At 41.9% G+C, this 5,367-nt stretch overlaps 2 non-coding genes across 2 annotated transcripts; one reads left to right on the top strand and one right to left on the bottom strand.

Moving 5' to 3' along the window:
* The first annotated feature begins 3,299 nt into the window (after positions 1-3,299).
* On the top strand, positions 3,300-3,370 carry TRNAG-GCC (transfer RNA glycine (anticodon GCC)). The gene has a single exon. It is a non-coding gene; the product is annotated as a tRNA-Gly (tRNA).
* Positions 3,371-3,646: 276 nt separating this feature from the next.
* On the bottom strand, positions 3,647-3,718 carry TRNAA-CGC (transfer RNA alanine (anticodon CGC)). Its single transcript has one exon. It is a non-coding gene; the product is annotated as a tRNA-Ala (tRNA).
* Between the last annotated feature and the right edge of the window lie 1,649 nt (positions 3,719-5,367).

Here is a 5,367-nt window from a genome sequence, read left to right as displayed (position 1 = left end):
TTTCTTTCTCCTGTCTTGCCACGAATCTCACGAAGGCAGAAAAGCCTTCACCCTGGTTCAGGGACCTCTTGCCTCTCACGCCATTCTAACCACCTGATGAGTAGATCTCCCTATCTTTGGTTTCTCTGCTTAGCACATCTTCGGCACGCTGCTGCCACAGTATCCCTTCAAACACTTGGTAACTTCTTTGCTGTAGAATCAACTTTATGCCAACAAGCTAGAAATGTACTTTAAAAACGTTTTTTATGGTTTTATCACTGATTTCTCTAAACTTTTCCTAAACTTTAATATTTTCAGCCTGATTTCCCTAAACTTTTCCTAAACTTCAATATTTTCAGCCTAGATCTCATACTGAGGTAATGAGTTCCCGAAAATTACTATGTTTGGGATAAAATAGCTTCTCAATTTGTGCTGTTCAGATTCGAGTAATACAAATATGACTCTTAACTACTTTAAAAGCTAATTATTATTTAAGGACACATTATTGACCCATATAAATACAAAATCCAGAATTTGTTCTAGCCAGGCACCATTGCTTCAGGGGGCTCAATGTCATATTAGAGATGGCTTTGCTTCTCTCTTCTGGACAAGCAGGATGGCCGTCAGCAATCCAAGCCATATATTCAACCTGTTTGCTCACCCCAGCAGAAAGTACTCTTTACCTACAGCTCTGGTAAGCTAGCTTTGGTAAAAGCTCCAATTGTGCCTGTCATGGTCACATACCCATCTCTAAATTAAGTACAGTGGGAAATATTTGACTAGAGCTGTTTGTGATGAAGAGGCAAGTTAGCCTCACCCATATCTCAAGGTATTGATTCTGTACAGAAGGTTTCTTATACCAGAGAGTTGAAGTCAACTGCTGGACACCCCTCCAACCACCCCCCCCCACACACTCCTCGAATGCTTTTAGCTTTTTTTAAACAAAGTGCCCAATTCATAAGTGCTTAAACCAGGGGTCCCTAACCTTTTTGGTACCAGGGAACAGTTTCATGGAGGGCAATTCACTCACCGACCGGGACAGGGAGGGGTCGGTGGACAGGAGGCAGAGCTCAGGATGCTGTGTGACTGGTTTCTAACATTCTACCGCAGGTACCAGGAAGAGGCCTCTGGGGTTGGGGACCACAGGCTTAAACAATAAATAAGTCTAGGTGAAGAATATCCCAGGATGGTATAGTGTCTCTTTCTATTTCTTTCTGCAGGGTCCCTTTCAGTCACAAAATAGTCTCCAAACATTATACCCTCAAATAAGGAGAAAAGAAGGGGCAAAAAAGATCCTCTGTACCATTTTCCCCAGAAATCTGTAGTTGACTATACCTCTCCCAGATCCATTTCAGATCAATGTTTAAAAAGGATAATGGGGGGGGGGGGGAGCAGCGCCTGTGGCTCAGTTGGTGGGGCGCCGGCCCCATATGCTGAGGGTGGCGGGTTCAAACCCCGCCCCGGCCAAACTGCAACCAAAAAATAGACGGGCGTTGTGGCGGGCGCCTGTAGTCCCAGCTACTCGGGAGGCTGAGGCAAGAGAATTGCTTAAGCCCAGGAGTTGGAGGTTGCTGTGAACTGTGTGAGGCCACAGGCCTGTGACCTGTGTGAGGCCTCTGTCTCTACAAAAAAAAAAAAAAAAGGATAATGGAATAACTGGCTTAGTGTACCACATTTGTCTCTTTAAGCAAGCCACTGACAATGTCTGTCATAAGACCATATATTTTATTTGATTACCTCCATCTATTTTAAACTATTTTTTAGTGTTTCTTTATGTTTTGAATTTCTTTCAGACTTTTTATTTTGAATCATAACATTTCAGAAATCTAAAGGATCTAAGATTATTTAGTTCAGGACTTTTCAAAGTATTTTTATGTCAAACTTGTAACCTAACAGAAAAATGCAAGTAAGTAGGGAGTTTAAACATGATTTGGTAGAATTGAGGGGGCAGGAAAAGAAAGTGAGGCCTCAAAAGCCAATAACCCTGAGGTGCCCCTGGTAAGCTAGATTTCCTCAGAATGAAAATTTAAAACTCCTTTGTTCCCTCATTTGAAAAAACAAATTAAGGTTAGAAGAAGCAAAATGATTTGACTTTGTTCTGCACATGTTACTTAGGATTGTAGTTTAGACGTCCTGATTTCCCCAATCCTTTCATATCTTCTGTCTTTATAATTCTGTAATGTATTTGTCTTCAGATTTTGCTCTTTAGCCTTACACTAAAAAGTCAGTAAAAATAAATCTTAATGTACAAGTCCTTACCTTTTTTTCAGTCGCTATTTATGATCTTTCTCTGACTCCATTCTACTATTCTTAATATATAATGTACTAAACTTCATGCAGTATTTCAGGTGCAAGTACACAGTGATTTATTCTGTTGTAGGCAGAACATGACCGGGGCTAAATGCCCAGACTTCAAACATATTACTGTGCATTCCAATCTTGTCTCTAAGTTTTCTCATTTTTTAATTTGTGGTAATAATAATATCTACCTCACTAGGTTAAAGTCCATGTGTAATGTATTTATATAGCCTGGCACGTGGCAATAGTAACTGCTATGCATTAGTTATTATTTTCTCATATATTTTCCCCCAAATCCTCTCGAGGCGGTCAAAGATCTTGGAAATTGTTGAGAATTGCCCTCCCAGAGGTAAACAGCCAGTGGTGCCTATACTATAGCCTTCTATCTGATATTTATCATCATTTCCATAAATTTGTTTCCTTCCCTCTTTCTCCCTGTCATACATTTCTTTTGTATAATTGGCAATTTCACTTTCCATGGAACGTAAGGGTGAAAAATTATAATTGAAAAGGGGTCCCCAGATCAAGTCATTCACAAAAGAAGGAGGGTCATTTTAGAGAATTTGGGTCACTTGTGTTTCAAAGTTCCCATGCAGATCTTACAGTTCCAATTTCCAAATTATACTTTTGAGTAAGTTTGGGTCAAATTTCTGTTCCTTCATACCTACTCCCAATTCCTAAGAAATCTCTATCATCTATTTGTTTGATTTGGTAAAATGATAACAGAAAAATAAGGAAGGGATTCTTTATCTAAGGGTGCAAAGAGATTGTGTGACTGCACAGACACGGTAAAATCATTTGCCTCCTTCACCAAGAGAGTTTCAGAAGAGTCTCTTCATCAGGTTCAACAGAAGTTAATATGATGAGAATTTTTCTAATTGTTAATGTTGTTCCAATATTATGTTATAATTATTCAATAATCCTATTAATTTTTCTAAATTTAAACTTACTTATTAACAGAAACATTAACACTCATACAGAAACGTCTTCTAGTATTGAATGAAAAGAAAATTTAAACGTAAGCATTGGTGGTTCAGTGGTAGAATTCTCGCCTGCCACGCGGGAGGCCCGGGTTCGATTCCCGGCCAATGCAATTCTGGCATTTTCTTTTCTCTTCCTTAAATCCGTCTCGCAGGCGCCGCAAAGTTCAATAACACCTCAACGTTGGCCCCATACAAATGAAAAAACATTAATCAAATCTAATTCCTGTTTCACTTCTAGTAATCAGAAAAGCTGTTTCCCTCTGCTTCTCTGGTTTATTCAGGTCTTCCTTTAGATTTTCTTGGGCGCCCTACATTTGAGCAAAAGGTAAGTACAGGACTTTAAAGGTGTTCAGTGCAAGGATAGTAAAAACAGAAACGTGGCCGTTTGGAGATGCCGGGGATTGAACCCGGGACCTCACACATGCGAAGCGCGCGCTCTACCACTGAGCTACATCCCCCAGCCGAAAACCGTTTCCTGGTATAGATACTCATTCAGTCTACTTGGCTCTAGTCAAACTTCTGTAGTAAATATTTCAAGAGTTTTTTCTGATAGGTGTTTCTGAAATATGTTCCTTTCCTTCTCGCTCCTTAAGCTACTTCTGTGGTGTATGGGGAGCGGGCGCTATGAGCCGGCAGCTCAGCGATCAGCCAGCGAACACTCCCGAGCTCTCTCCAGCCGGGAGTCCGGAGCCCGAGATAGGATAAGTCGGGAGGGAGGGGCGGTAATGGGCCCCGCGGGGCTAGATGGGCGGGACTCGGAGCAGACTGGCGCCTGCCCAAGCCGAAGTCTCTTACCGCGCAGGCGCCTGAGATCCCGTTCAGCCAGTGCCGGCCCCTGGCTTGGCTGCGGAATCGCACCACCTCCACGGAGCACGGAGATGCTGACCCCCAGGCGGGCCCAGCACACGTGCAGCTCCGCAAGGGTTGTCTCTGGTGCCCTAGGAACCTCATTCCTGGAGCAGAGCGTTGGAGACCAGTTCGCACAGAAAAACTTTATGGATTTACCTGAACACCTTTAATCCCTACCCCGAAAAAACCCACATCTCAGGAAAACGACGTTTTCACGCCGCATCCCATAACTGGGTTATGTAGGGGTTATAGCCAGGTCACCCCTTGCAAATAAAAATGATCTCGCAATTTGCTCGTCATTTTCATGGGGCTCAAACTGAAAAGAAAAAAAATGACACTCCCACTTTTCTATGTAGCTTAATCATACACAAATGATGAAATCAGAGCTGGAGACTTGCTCAACATAGATTTTTCTCTCCGTTTGTATTTACACCTTGGGCCAGTCTTAGTAGTTAATGAGTGGTGACAATAATGTAATGAACATCTCCTTTAATGTCCTCTGAACATTCTCTAACCACTAATCGCACTCCCAGCTCGAAATTAAAAGACGTACCTTGAGTCCTGTTCTCTCAAAAACTGCCTGTCTCCAGTTGGTTGAGTACTGGGTAAATGGATGAGCTTACTTGCACTGTAGTCAGATGAGGTGTGTTTGACCCTTCCCGGTGCAGTTTAAACTTATATCATCCCGGTGGGCGATGGAAGCGTCAGACATCCTAATAGAAGCAGGACAGAAGTCTGTGGTCAGGGGAGCTGACCCAACAGGCAGCACAATGAGGCCTAAAATTTCCACTCCCTTCAGTTGTACAGAGCACTCCTGATAAATGACCATTTGGTTGGCAGGCCAAAATCTGGATCAGAAAGCAGAAATTTCAACATCACTCTGGTACACCACAAACTTCATAATTAACTTCTGTATTAAAAATAAATAAATTATTGTGATTGCTTGTAGTGATTTCAAACAAACAATGTCTCATAATCAAATATTGGTTTTAACTAGAACAGGTTATAGGCTAATCTTATTCAACTATAATACAGGTGTCCAAAAGAAAAAACACTAAAAAACAACAACCAAAAGCATCCCATCAGTGGACATTCATCAAAGAGCTCTGCTCCAATCCTCCAAAAGAAGGTGCAACACTGGAACACGTTCACTTTGAATGAATTCTAAACTGGGCAACTGGGACAGAGCCGCTTCTCCAGCCCAAGGTTTTTACCAGTGCAAATTACAACTATACCTCACTTTGTCATCCTCTTTAGG

The sequence above is a fragment of the Nycticebus coucang genome, chromosome 7 (assembly GCF_027406575.1).
Source record: "Nycticebus coucang isolate mNycCou1 chromosome 7, mNycCou1.pri, whole genome shotgun sequence".
Taxonomy (NCBI): domain Eukaryota; kingdom Metazoa; phylum Chordata; class Mammalia; order Primates; family Lorisidae; genus Nycticebus; species Nycticebus coucang.
The sequence above is the reverse complement of the archived record's forward strand: the minus strand, read 5'-3'. Positions and strand labels throughout refer to the sequence as shown.